Here is a 15,793-nt window from a genome sequence, read left to right as displayed (position 1 = left end):
CATGCAAATAACTAAAATGATTATGAGCAAAAATTTGCACCTTGAGAAAAATATGTAATGAAAAATATGTTACAGGAAAATATAAGAAAATAAAATCATAATATGACAGAGTCTATAGACATTGGAGTTAATTTATTGCAAATGAATATATGTATCGTGCCACCAAAACTGAAAACTGCACAAAAGGCACCCCTGTAATGACTTTATCAGAAACATTCTTTTTTTTTATTGAGAAAAAGAGAAAAAAAAAGTTTCCACCTCCTCCCAGCCGCCCATTTCCCTCCCCCTCCTCCCACCCTAAGCCCCCTCCTCCCACCCTTCTCCCCCTCCCCCCACTCCTTTCCCCCTCCCTCTCCAGTCCAAAGAGCAGTCAGAGTTTTCTGCCCTGTGGTAAGACCTAGGTCCTCCCCCCTCCGTCCATATCTAGGAAGGTGAACATCCAAACTGGCTAGGCTCCCACAAAGCCATCACATTAAGTAGGATCAAAACCCCGTGCCATTGTCCTTTGCGTCTCATCAGCCCTCATTGTTCGCCATGTTCAGAGAGTCCATTTTTATCCCATGCTTTTTCAGTCACAGTCCAGCTGGTCTTGGTGAGCTCCCAATAGATCAGCTCCACTGTCTCAGTGGGTGCACGGAGTCTACAATAGGTGAATCTAAAGAAGCCAAGTAAGAAGGTGAACCCAAGGAAAAACATATAGTTATCCTTTTGGCTAAGGGAAGTAGACAAAATTGCCGGGGAGAAAATTGGGATCTTGGGGGTGGGGTGGGATGGGGGTAAGGGGAGATGGGGAGAGAAAAGTTAGAAGGGAAGGAGGTCGGGCCTTGGGAAAACAGGAAGATTGGGATAAAGGAAGGTTGGACAGGGGAGCACGGAACCACAACTCTTAGTTAAGGGAGCCACTTTAGGGTTGGCAAGAGACCTGACCCTAGAGGGGCTCCCAGGTGCCCAAGCCGAGGTCCCCAGTTAGTTCCTTGGGCAGTTGAGGATAGGGAACCTGAAATGACCCTATCCTATAGCAATACTGACGAATATCTTGCATATCATCATAGAACCTTCATCTGGTGATGGATGGAGATAGAGACAGAGAACCACACTGGAGCACTGGACTCAGCTCCCAAGGTTCCAATGAGGAGCAGAAGGAGGGAGAACATGAGCAAAGAAGTCGGGACCACGAGGGATGCATCAGAAGCATTCTTCAAACAGCTCATTGATTTTAGATATCTACTATTTAGAAGTGTGAAAAACTATCATCCATCGCCCTCAATCAGCTGTACTCATTTGCAGATGCCCTAAAAACAAATGCCAACTTCTTGATTCTTTGAAAGTTAAGCAAATGCCTTCATTAGAGATCTTTTTTATGTCTCTAGATGGAGGAGAAGTAAACAAATAAGTATTGATACTGGTCTTGCTTTCCCATATTTCCAAAACCCATTATTAAAGACATCTCAAATATATTTCTAAATAGAGGTTTTTGAGCTGGTACATTTGGTATTCAATATAATACAATTATATTTGAATGAAAGCATAAATATCCACCCATTAGCATTTCTCAAAGTCTATATTGTCACCTCTGACTTTGTTAGATCTAATTCCTCAATTTGATTCAATAAGAGTTATTATATGCCTACTATGTGTTTACTATTGCTAACTGCCTTAAAGGGAAGCATCATCTATTACATTTAAGAATCTCTGACTCTGTTGGAAGAGGCATTCTTTTGGAAAGGAGTATACAATGAGGACCACATAATATATCCTGAAAAAACTTCACATTTTGTATTTTGGAAAGCAAATTCACAAAGGATAAGATAAGAGGTGCAAGAACACTTTATGAATAAACACACATATTTTATGTACTTTGCCTTCTATTTTATTTACCATCATATTTGAGAAAATATAAGGTTTATAAATAAGTCTTCAACCTGACCTCAAAAAAAAAGAAAGAAGGAAGGAAGGAAGGAAAAAAGAGAAAGAAAAGGAAGGAAAGAAGAAAGAAAATATTTGTTTGCATTTAGTTCATAAAAAGATGTTTCTAGCAAAAGCACTGTGGAAATTTACAGATGGATATATGTGGTCTATCCAGAATTACAGCTAGCCAGCTGTCAACTGGAATATATAGAGTATGGTGTGTGTATTCTTAAAATATATTATATAAGCTACTTACTTGAGTATACAGTAAAGTGTTCCAATTCTGAGATTACTCTTCTCTGAGTGAAACATGCTATGCACTCTGATTTTGCAATTTAAAAGACTCATGTTAATCCGAGCAGCAGAGACTCTGATGTGAATGCAAGAATTCTGAAAACTATGTAGAGTGCCTTAGGAATCTCAAGGTTTTATTTTTGCTTCATGATTAACTCTATTCTGGAGATGATTTGTAGGGCCTTATGTTGATATTGCTTTTAATTTTTACAAATATGGTTTGATTCTTTATGTACTGTGCTTTCTAGTTAGAAATTAAATTACTGTTGGAGCCTTATTTTTTTTATTCCCTGTGGCACTATGAGCAAATTTGAACAAATGTTTCCAATTAGTCAGTGTATATGAGAAATGTCACTATTTGTTTCATTCTTCAGTAAGACTATGAGACAAGTATCATCATCATTGTACTGTGGATTTTATTAAAGCATAGAGATAATCAAATTTCCCAAGCTTATTTCAGTGTCAGAATCCCAATATGAACCCAAGTGTGTTATTTTACCTTCATACTATTTGTCAACCTATAATAATAACTTTTATGAGTCTTGGAAAATGAGTTGACAATAAATAAATTTAGTATGTTTAAGTTAATCACCAATCCTGGTAACAAATGAGTACAATATGTAAGATAATCCAAATAGTGCCATAGTTACGGTATGACTTAAGTATTTATCTTCTGTGGTTTGCAGAACGTGTTCATTGATACAAAAACCTTAAGCCATATACTATAGAGACCATCACCAGAAAACTCAACTACCAAACCACCTCTATTTCCTCTACTTTTCCTTTCCTCTTTCTTATTTATTCTAACCATCTGTCTTCTGTTCTTCTCTCAAGCATCAAGAGCACTAACCATGACTTTTGTGTTTAGGTCATGGGCTTTCTTTTCTTCAACATGGATAAATTCTGTCAATATGTATTAAAAATAATCAAACTGTTTTATCCATTTCTTCAAGGAACTTAATAGCTTTCTCTTACAATGAGAATATAATAAAACTTCTGAAATAATTAACCAAGAGAATCTATTTCCTTGTGACACTACTATCATACATAAATTAGTTATAATTATGACAGTGGTACTATTACCCAGTGTGGGAAGTCCTTCTATCTATGTGTTGCTTTTATTGATTAATGAATAAATCTGTTTTGGCCAGTGGCTTAGAAAAATAGGGCAAGGTGGAAGTTCCAAGCAGATAGAGGAGGAGAGGGTAGGCGGAGTTAGTGAGAAGTCATTTAACTACTGTTGGGAACAGAGGCTTCTACTGGAGCCCTCCAAAAGTTTACCAGTAGGCCACGACCTCGTGGTGGTGAACAGATAAATGGAGATTGGTTAGTTTAGGCTATAACTAGTAATATGCTTAAGTTATTGGCCAAACAGTACTGCAAATAATATAGTTTCTGTGTACTTATTGCGAGACCAGGCAGGACAGAAACTTCCACCAACAATTATCTTTCATCAGTTCCCTTGTATTTAATTGGATCTAAAATAAGATCCCAGAAAAACTTACTGATAGACTCTCGTAAACATAAAACTCATCAGAGACTGTTGGTAAAGACAATTGAAAATGCATTCAGTCTAACATATTCAGAAAAGTATTCTAATGTTGCAGCATGTATCAGAGAAAATTTTGACCTGACTGTCACTGTCTTGAGCTCTCACAACTGCTAATTGTGGGAGGCAAAACTCCATTCCCAACATGGAAGAAACATGTGACTTAAAAAGAAAAAATCATCATAGAGGCTGTGGGACATTGGGTCAGTAGTGACTTTCCATCTCCCAGTGCTTTCCAAAGCTACCCACGGGGAAAATTCACCCTCCTCCTATTTCACACAGTCTTATGGTACTACTCATCAACATGTCAATCACACCCTTCAAGAAAAAAAAGTAGATATATATTTTCAACAAGGCCAAATCATATTTTCTTTCTCAAGTTCTGAATATTCAAAATAAACGAAGATGATTTTAAACAGAATGAAATTGTTTGTTCCCAGTGTCCTCTAGTGTGTCAGAATGATACTGAGTTAGTTTCAGTGAGGTTGTAAGTTTAACTCTTTAATTGCTCCATCATTTCTCAAAATCTGTATTACAAATTCAGTTTTTCCCTTAGATAGACTTTGTAAAATCAACTACCTGAATGGATTAAAGATTAGCATATTGTTATAATACAGACTTCAACAAGTCCTAAGACCCTATAACCTCAGCTTTCCTTGTGACAGTTTTGAGTAACACAATATGTCCTGTTAAATATTTGATGAAATCGATAGGTCAATATAGGACAAATATTGACTTTGTTTTAACAAATGATATTCTATGTAGTATACCTAATGCTATATACTAAATGTTCTTGTCTTGAAAATTAAAAGTTATGAACATACTTTCCAAAAATTGTACTGAATTTTACATGAACATATTTGTCTGTGTTTTTATGAAAATACATAGATGTATGTATGTATATGTGAATGCATCTACATAGGTAACAGACAGTTAGGAACTGTTAAGTATTTTTCCTGGCCTGTTATCTATGTAACTATTCCATTGATCTATTTATTCTGTATCAAAAATGTATAGGAAAACATAAGAATTAGTAGGAATCGACAAATAAAGTAACAAAACCTCCAGGGAAAGTTAAGAAACTATAAAATGGACAAGCAAAAGACATATACATAATTCACAACATCAAGGTGGTATCTTCATGGCTATCATTTTACTTTGGCTGGACAAATGCAGATATTAATAAGCCACATGAAAATTAATGTATTTACAAGTTGCAAAGAAAAGAAATAATAAAAGTAGATGATTAAAATTTATTTTAGTAACTTAAAATAGAATGACATAATACTGCTTTAATAACTGTAATGACTTAGACATGATCAAATAAACATTGTGTATTTTCAGTATCAAATCTCAGATGTTATCAAAACTCATGCTGTAGGGTTGGCATTGAAAAAGGACTTCTGTTCACTTATTATGTCTATCATTAAGCTCATAAAATTATGCTAATGATCTTCTCTGTGCATCCCAGCTACAAGGAGGTTGTAAAACTGTTTTAACCCTAGATCTGTAGTTCAATCAGAACTTGATATTAATGAGGTAACAAAATCTTTATCTGCCAGGATAGTCTTAGACATATTTTTCTGCTGTCTCAGGAGTGACTGGTGAATTTACCAGTGATTCTGAGGAAATTAGCATTTGCATCACCTCACCTGGGTCCTTAAAATTTGCATTTCATAAAGATAGGCATCACTCTATTGACACCTCACAATATTCTCCTGAAGTTTACATAATTACAGCTACATTTGTTGGGAAACTAACCTCTCCCACTACATAGAAATTCTCATTACAGTCATAGATGCAAACTGCACCTAAGATTATATATGAAAGATGTCAATTCGCAAAACAAACAGATGTATACTCCGAATGTTAGAGGTTTTAGACCGAGTCTAAAGTGAAGCCAGTTTCTCCTCATTTCTCTCAAGGCTTCCCCCCCATCATGACCTTTGTAAATCAGACTAGTGTTAGATCCAGGATAATTGGAGGGAGGTGGATTAGTAACTATAGCAAAGTATCTGATGAAATTCTATTCCTTTCTCCTATACTGACAAATATTGTATTATATACAAGTCCAAAATTTTGAGTGGCTGAGGATATAGTTCTGGGAATTAGAGTGCTTGTGGTGTAACTAAACATGCTGATGCAGAATGAGGATATCTCACAGGGCTCCACCCAAGACAAAGAGCTACAGAAAACTAATAATCAAGGAGAGGGAGAATTAGCTTCTTTCAAAGGATGAGTCCTCTATTTATCTAAAACAAAATGGTTAGCTCTATTTCATTGTGTGAACAAAATAACTCACACAACTCACATGAAATACTCCACAGGTTGTATTTATCAAACATACATATATAAGCATAATATGTAATATAAGTAATAATCAAAAGGTCATCTATTTGAGAGAGAGTGACAGGGGTCATAGGAAGAATTAGAGGGAAGAGAAATTGGAAGAGCTTGAAGAGAAGACAAGGAAGTTATGTAGTTATATTTTAACTTTAATTAAACAGAAGATGAAATGAGCTCACTAATTAAAAATTCAATTAATCAAATTCATTCTATGTGCCAGTAATTATATTGTGATGAGAGATGCAGCAATCAACAAGACACATCTCCACTATATGAAGAATTTACACAGGATTATACTGCTGCTAATTTCCTATATGCATCATTAGTCATATTTCTACTAATCTGCCTTCACTTCTGCACATTAAATGTGAAATTATGAAGAGGTGAGACCAGGCTTATTGTTTATTTGTCATGCTGACATTTGATCAACTCGATTACATTGATGCCATTGTTTCCCTAGGGCCATTTACTTTGATCACATTTATAATTCTTAATACTTTTAAATGAAACTAAAGCTATGTGATTGCATGGCACACCTTTCTTAGCAAATATGACAGTTCTTTGTTTCTCACAAATGTCAGATTGATGGCTAAAGTAGAGTATGCATTCAAATTTAATTAAACCTACATATAGAATGTTGCATACATATGATATGTATATCTTGATAATTATGATGATCACACCTATTAGCAAACTTTCAGATCAAGAGAAAAAGAAGTTACAGCTGGATAATATATTAGGATGAACACTGGACTACTCAGCATGTCATCCAAAATTCAATTCTGGCACAGTAAGGAAAAGAAAAAGAGAAGGGACCTAAGGAGGAGGAAGAAGAAAGGAGGAAAAGGAGGAGAAGAAATTACCAGACATAAAAAGTCAGTTCCTGTATTTTCATGTTTTAGTCATTACTTCCTCAAGGAAATGTACTCATAGCTTTGCCCATTTGAAAACTTTACATAAAGGATGTAGTATTTTGTTTGACTTCTTTGGTTCTAATAACATTTGTTGAAATAGGAGCAGCGGGCTGTGTCCCGCCACCCGGCTAGCTTTACCCGAAATAATTACACGGAAACTGTATTCTTTTAAACACCGCTTGGCCCATTAGTTCCATCCTTTTCTCGGCTAACTCTCGCAACTGGACTAGCCCATTTCTAATAATCCATGTAGCCCACGAGCTGGCTTAACAGGAATGATCTTAACCTGCATCTGCCTGGAGTGAAAGAATCATGGCGATTCCCTGACTCAGCTTCTTTCTCCCAGCATTCCATTCTGTTTACTCCGCCTAACTAAGGGTTGGCCTATCAAATGGGTCTAGGCAGTTTCTTTATTAATAAGAAATCACTCCCACATCAAACATTGGTGAGGTCTTGTTTATAATGTTTCATGCCCTTCTATTTATTGTTTTTCTTTGTGTTGTGTGTTATTTCATATGTTCTATATAGCCTGTCTTTCTGTAGATGCAGATCTGACTTGTGCTCAATTCTGGGATATCATAAATAGTGCTTTCTTTCTGTTAAGTTATTAGATTAAAATGCAAAGCATTTTCAATGATCACACAGCACCATGTGGTTTATGATCCCATAGCATGTAATTCAGTGGCATGATATTTGAGAAAATAAAAAAACAACTACATAGCCGGGCAGTGGTGGCACACGCCTTTAATCCCAGCACTTGGGAGGCAGAGGCAGGCGGATCTCTGTGAATTCGAGACCAGCCTGGTCTACAAGAGCTAGTTCCATGACAGGTTCCAAAAACCACAGAGAAACCCTGTCTCGGAGAAAAAAAAAAAAAAAACTACATGATCTTTTCTTAAATTGATTTTAACTTGGCAAGATATACTAAGTAATCAGGTTTTTTTTAATAAAAATGTAAAGTAAAATAAAATTGAATGTTGGTTTGCCTCACATTTCAGAGGTAGATACTCAAAATGTTAAAGGAATAGAATTCTACTTCTACCTGGATCCCATACAAAGTTAAGCACAAATGACATGTTTAATGAACACCAAAAACTGAACAGCTACTTACAGAGGATAGAATATCAAGTTAAATACAGCTGAAACCCTGATACAGAGTATGCATAAGAAAAATTTAGAATTATTAATAATTCAGAATTAATAATAAGAATTCAGAAATAGAAAAATTTAAAAATATTTTCTGTTTAATTCTTTATAGTTTACCCTATCTGTGTGGTAAACTGCTTGATATTTCAGTAGAAGAACAGAGTGTGCAATCAATCAGGACATTGTTTCCTATCATGAACAAATATAAATCTTTGAGTTGGTAGTGCTCAAAATCTTCTCCTCTGAGCATTTTGAAATATGCAATATATGATCAGTTGTTTAAAGCAATTGAGAAAAGAGAAGTCACAAGCAGTAAAATAATTCTGATTTCTCCATGTACATGGGAATCACTAAAAGCAGATCCAAGTACAAAGCACACTTGGAAGAACATGGCTAGGAAGGTACAAAGATGCTGATAAAAGAATAGATCAGTGACACATGGAAGAAAAGTTATCTAATTGTCACAGAGTCCAGAAAATAAAGTTCATATAATTTCTCCAAATAAGGCTGGGGAAGCTGGATTCTAATCCTTCTACTTCACTACTAAGCTATAACACCACCTCTGTTTTTACTGTTGTTTGTATACTGGTGATGTGTGTGTGTGTGTATGTTTTGTGTGAGTGTGTGTGTGTGTGTGTGTGTGTGTGTGTGTGTATGTGAGAGAGAGAGAGAGAGAGAGAGAGAGAGAGAGAGAGAGAGAGAGAGACAGGCAGACACAGAGACAGAGAGAGACAGAGAGAATAGGTCAGAAGTTAACACTGGGTGTCTTTTTTAATTCTTCTCAATTGTCTTTTTCAATTATTCTCAATTTTAGTTTTTAATTGAAAATTTATTTTCCTTAAAAATTTCCATGATCATATTCATTCTCCTCGGGTAAGTCCTCCATGAACCTCCCCATCTCCTCTCCTACTAAGGTTTCTGTTACTTTCTTTACAGCTTATTTTTTGAGAGATCTCTTATTAAATCCAGAGTTCTTTGACTGCCTGGCAAGAAAGTTACAGGGATCCTCCTGATTCTGACTCTGGAGCATTTGGATTATAAGCACCAGCTGTAAATTAGCTTTATCAATGGGCTCTGGGATTTGAACTTAGATCTTTCCACTTGGCAGGAAGCACTTCAATGACTGATCCATCTTCCCAGTCTATCCTTTTACTCTTTGAGATCTCAGTTACCGAGCATTGCCTTGGATTCATGACCCTCCTCGCCTAGTCCTCTAAAAGCTGGGATTACATACAGACCTGTATACCAGTCCTTGATTAAAATATGTTTGTTTGTTTTTTCAAGTCTTGAGAGTTACCAACAAATACTCTCAAGAGGAGTTAATTTTCTTACATTTATCTAGTAAGACCTTTTCCACAAACAGTGACAGTTGCAATTGCACATTGGTGGCTGAAAGCCAGTGAGATCCCAGCAAACCTTGGCATTCTGGGAGAATGCCACAAGAAGACTAATAAAGAGTCCTCTTCCCTTTCTTTTAAAGTCTTTATATCCTGTTTCCTTTTTCTGTATCTCTCCTTTATTCTTTATAACGGAAAACCATTTAACTCTTTGAAATGCATGCTAAGATAGCCAAGGATCATTTCAATCATAAACTAACCAAAAGAGATTTTTAGGCCAGGAGATGGTGGTGCATGCCTTTAATCCTAGCACTAGGAAGGTAGAGTTAGGCTGATCTCTATGAGTTCCAGGCCAACTTGGTCTGTAAGAGCTAGTTCCAGGACAGGCTCCAAAGCTATGGAGAAACCCTGTCTTTCAAATGCAGAGAGAGAGAGAGAGAGAGAGAGAGAGAGAGAGAGAGAGAGAGAGAGATCTTTAAAATGAAAGAATGGAAGATTTTAAAATTGTAATACTGAAGTAGAGAGCTAGGACCAAGAATTTTCCTCATGCAAAAATAAACCAGAATTATTTATTAAAACTTTCTAGACACGAACACAGTGGAGTTGTATAATTTGTATATCTATAGCAGTATAACTATCCTCTCTCCCAGGAAAAGCATGTTTTGTTGATACCAAGATTAGAGAGACTTTTAACATCAGACCTTCAATCAAAGAGCTCTGACTGGTGTAGTAATCACTGCCATTCTAAGACTGCCTAGAGAAATGGAAGATGTTTTTGGCTAAAGGAAAATAAAATTAAGGACTTCAGAGTGAAACAAGGCTGAAAGGAATTATGTAGCCTTAGGAAGCAATTCTGTAGCTTGAGAATATCACAGACAGTATCTTCAGGAAACAGCTGTCAGAACCAGAATTTTCTAATGGCATCAAAAAGAAGCTTGTACATGGCCTGAAGATGCTTCAAGAATCAGAGACCACCTCCATGACAGTGTCCTTTGAACTGCCTGAGGAGAAGGGTTAGGAACAGTCAATTATAGACAGGAAAAAAAAAAAAACAAGACAAAAGAATCAAATTATTGTCGCTGTCATCAGCTTCTCTCCAAGCATACTGCTGCTGGGACTCCTAACACTATGTGCTTTGGGGACACTGGGGAGAATGAGCCAGCAGTCATCCGCCATACACAGAAAAACACAGTTCCTCCAGCAATGAAGCCTAGTACCCACATTACTTAACTCGGTCAACTTAAAGTCTGGATCTCCAAGGTCATTCTTTTCCAAAGTCCCTGTAAGTGCTAGAGTTCTGTGGTCCTCAGTGTGTCTGGTGTCAAAGTATGTTAGCATTTCCTTGGTTTTAACTTGTCATGAAATATGTGTGTTTCCCCAAACTTTTCACCTTTTTATATTGATTCACTTTGTTTTCTGCTGCGGGAAATCGACTGCTCGAAAATTGTTTGCAACTATACTAGACAGTAATTTTGAAACTTTAACCATCACTTTAATTTTGCAGGAGCCCATTAAGAGAACATCTCCCCCATGACAACAGGAAGCAATTCTAGAAGACAACGCCCCCATCCCAAAAAAAGTTTGTTCATAGGGTTGGGTACACTGTTTAGGGGTTGTTGATTATTATTTGTATTAGATAGAAGGTTGGTGTGAAAACTATGTTTGTTAAAAAAAAGGGGGGGATAGTAATAGTGAGTAATAAAGTGAATACTTGTGAGGTATTATTCATGGATAATTTACATTGGTATAGTTTTTGTATATTGATACAAGTTCAAATTATATCTGTTACTTTTGTTTATATTTGTATACCTATGCAAAGTTATTTTGTCTGATTGTATATCTGCATGTTTCTACCTTCATTTAGGACATTTTGTATATTGATACAACTTTTAGGATATATTTTCCTATTGCATTATATCTTACTCCTACCTCTGATCAATATTGTTTATATTTTGAGGTCATTGTCCTCATTTGTTGCCTAGTTGTTTACAGGTTATTTAATATTCTGGGATGACGTTTTGGTCTTTAAGTTATACAGGTATTAATTATTATGGGTCAATAGTTGTTCATGCTTGCTATACATACAATTAGATCAATTAGGTTATTTAGATACATAGAAATTGTATTCTGTCTGGATAAGTAATCTTCAACCACTTTAAGGATCTGTGGAACATGGCATTTAAATAACTTAGGGTTTTGTTGACTTGAGACATGATTGCTCCTGGCAGCACCAATCTATTCCCGAGAGAATGTTGAGCACCAAACACACTCCACTTGGAGCCTGTTTTCTTCTTGGCCTAAACTGGCCTTTGGGAAAAGAAATGCCCATGCCTCAACCACTGACAATATATAGTATACAGAAATGGATAAACAGGACTGTCAAATCTTGCCAAGAGAGGGTAAGATGGTTTTGAAAAATGTTTTGCCTTTGAAAATGGTCTGTCAGTTATTATAGCCCTTAGCCAAAGTTGGTTGCTTCTTAATGCCACACAACTCTGACCCTCATGCCATCACCTTCCTCGCCTGAATGTCCCTCCTCTCCTCACCAGCTTACATCCCTCTTTCCACCAGCTTTCTCCCCATCTCTGCTTGGAGCCATGTAGCCACCCTCCCCACTCTTCACAGCACTCAACTATACTGAATTTCCTGCTCTCTTCAGATTTCATGGGACTTTTATTCCCAACTAGTATTTTCAAATGGCATTCAATACAATACTTTTCTCAACATCATTTAAATCCCCTTAAGCCAGTCTTATCTAAAAATTTAGTAAATAATATGAAGCTCATTTACAACCAGAGCTTCAATCTCAGTGCTTACACTGATCATTATCAATTCTCCTCTGAGGATCAATAAGCATATCTCCTGACATTTTCTTCACACATTAACAAATAGCTTCAACTGAATGCATCCAGAGGAGAATTGTTGGCCATTTCACAACCCAAAATATTTTTTTTTATGTTCTGTTTCCAACTATGACATTTCTTTTAATCTTTTGCTGCTGGCCAGATGGCTGTCAGTCATGTTTGATAACTTGCAACTTGCTTTTCCATCACCATTAAGAAACCCTGAGTGTCATATCTCCTGAATCCACCTTGATTGTACGCACTTCTATTTCCCACAGCAGCAGCAGCATCTTGGTTTCAGCTGTCTCCCATACCTTTGGATTATTTGATATCATGTTGTTTCTGCATTCTCACTTAGCCTCATTAGTACATTCTCTGCCCTGTGTCCCAATTTTTATTTTCATTTTGCCTGCATGCAAAATAGTGGTGTATCACTTTTGCTTACAATCCTTCATTTTTAATTGATTCTTTTCGCATTTGCTCTTAAGATACAATTAAAACAATTAATACAGCTCAGCAAATTTTGGCCCCTAACTGTTGCTTCAGTCTCGTCTCACACTGTAACACACCCTGCTACCCCTATCACAACTTTACCAAGTTCTGCCTACATTAATCCTCTTTTTAATCATCAAGCACAACACACTCACTGTCACTACAGGCTTTATGGACCCTGATCTATTTTTCAAATACACCTCTCAAGCCCATTTCCCACCCATTTAATTCATTCACTTTAATGTTCAAATCAAGCATTATTTCCTGAGGAGAGCCTGGATATGAGAGGCTAGGTCAGTCACAACTTTTCTACAAACTTTATACATTGTTCTTATCCTCCAAATGCATATTAGTCACCAGAAACTTATTTATGATGTTATTTCACTGATATTTGTCTTGCCCTCTTTCTAAAGCAATTAAGTTTAATTCTCTGATAACTATAGTTAATGCTTAGCACAATATGGGAATGTGAATCGTATTCAGAATGTTAGCACATAGTTCACATACTACATAGGCTAAGAAAGCAGTTATGAAAAGTGATGTATGCCATCAGATAAGGTGTCTAGGAAAACCTGGAGAGAAATTAGAAAAGTGTTGTAGAATGTGCAGTTTATATTTGAACTGGGACAAAAACTTTACCAGTGTGCATTTTACAGAGGTGGCATAGAATGGAAGCATTGAAATATAGTTTGTCTGCTGTCTGTTCATCAGTCTGTATGCATGTGTGTATTATGCATGTATCTATGTATGTATGTATGTCTTACTCTGTCTTTTTCTGTCTCTGTGCTACTCTCTCTTTCTTTGAGTGTATGTCTATCCATTCTTCTAATCCTCCTTTTCCCTTCTTCTTTATTTCTCCTTTCATTAAAAAAAACAGCAGAACAATAAGCTGACTGAAATTAAAAGCATGTTTTCCATCCTGCCTTTATCAGTTGACTTTCAACAGATTTTGTAATGTATCTAAACTTAGTTTTGCATTCTTTTAAAACAAAAGGTAAATTCATAAAATTCCTTTACAGCTGAGCTTCTAGAAAACAACTTTGTCAACACTTCTGTTAAGTTCTCAATAAAAATCTTGTTGATAATTCAAAATTCATCTGTAAACAACATGAGTAAAGTATCTGATCATGAAATATAAAATCTAAAACAATGAGAAAATCACACACATACATATACACAAATGGAAAAATAAACAAAGTATCAAAACTTTATCCCACTTGGGCTTATTATATACAACTGACATATACTTTACCAAGCTTCTGTGCTCTTGTAAATGACTATAGTAATATTTTTCCATTTGATTTATTATTATTTTCTACAGTGTTTGGCATGTATGTGGGTGGCATGAGAATACAACTTGTTCTGATTTGTTTTCCCTTTGATGAGTCTGGATGTTCTCCCAGAACATTGAAGCACAAAAGGTTAAGAGAGGTAGTAAGATGAAATATAGATGAAAGAGAGAATCTACTCATAGAGCTCAGGGCAAGTTTGAATCTAAAAATAACTGCAACTCTTACACAGAGAGCTTCCTTAACACAGTATCTGCCAATAGAGCTACATCATTAAAAAGAAATACTTCTGGTGTGTCATAAACCTTGGCATAATAAAACAGCACTGCTTAAACTAATAAAGGTACATTAGAGTGTGTGAAAATGCAAAGTTTTGCTATAGAGAGCAACTGCTGTTTAATGATCAAGAAAAGAACAGAGTATAGGGCAGAAATTTCCTTAGAGCAGAAGCCTATGCCTGAGCTCAGCTTGCCTGAAGCAAGAGTAATCCTCTTTGTCCAGGAGTGGCAATCCATCAATCACTGTACAGTAGATAAGTCCAAACCTCTAGGAAGAGGGGTTGAGATGACCAGGAATGATCTACAAATGAGTGCTTTATAGGAATGAAAATACTATTAGGAGTATCATAATATTGATGATTATATAAATAAGTATGGTGACAGTCATAAACCTCTAGATGGGATTGAGTGCAGTCTACAGATCATTCTTTAAGTCATTATCAATATCCCTGAGGGATGGGCCAGCTCTTACCAGTGGCACATAGGGAAAAAAACCAAATCAGTCAACGCTTAACTCCTGCTACTCCTTGAAAACCAGAAGACATCATGTCAAAAAGTAGAAGCTGGGGTAGTAGTACTAAAGAGAGGTCAGTGCAGTGGCAGGTTGCTTATGCTGAAGTGAATGAAGTTCTACTAGAAATATGCAATGGCCTCCGTTTTATAAACTTATGTGTCATAATGTGATACTGGCCTCTTGGCAGCCATCCATTCCTTTTCTTCTTGTCCCCATACTAGTAACAAGAACCAGGTCTCAGAATAATCCAAACATAAAATTAAAGTCTTGATTTGGTAGTAAAATCCTTTCTTATATACATATAGAAATATATGCATCATATATATATATATATACTCACAAATATGTATGTATATGCATACACACACATCTCAAGAGTTATAGCATATGGCAATCACAGTTAGCATGACTTTTATATGGTTGGGTCTTAAAGCTATGTGTCCATGAAGTGTGGTATATAAGGCAGGGCATGATACAGGAGTTTAGTAACACAGTAGTACTCTGTGTGTCCATACTACATTATCCTGGGAATAACTTCTTGAGCAGATTTAAATTTATTAAGAAAACAATAGCTCCACACTGACATCCAAAGGGGCTCTACCAGCTTGCATTCCCTCCAGAAATGCAGAAGTGTTTCCTTTACCCCACAACCTTTTCAGTGTAAGTTGTCATCAGTGTTTTTGATCTTGGCCATTCTTACAGGTGTAAGATGGAATCTCAGAGTTGTTTTGATTTGCATTTCTCTGATGGCTAAGGATGTTGAATATTTCCTTAAGTGTCTTTCAGCCATTTTAGATTCCTCTGTTGAGAGTTCTCTGTTCAGGTCTTTACTCCATTTTTTATTGGATTATTTGTTCTTTTGATGACCCTTCCTCAAGTCCCA

The sequence above is a fragment of the Microtus oregoni genome, unplaced genomic scaffold, assembly GCF_018167655.1.
Source record: "Microtus oregoni isolate MIOR12 unplaced genomic scaffold, Mior012 000068F_ref0000429, whole genome shotgun sequence".
NCBI classification, from domain to species: domain Eukaryota; kingdom Metazoa; phylum Chordata; class Mammalia; order Rodentia; family Cricetidae; genus Microtus; species Microtus oregoni.
The sequence above is the reverse complement of the archived record's forward strand: the minus strand, read 5'-3'. Positions refer to the sequence as shown.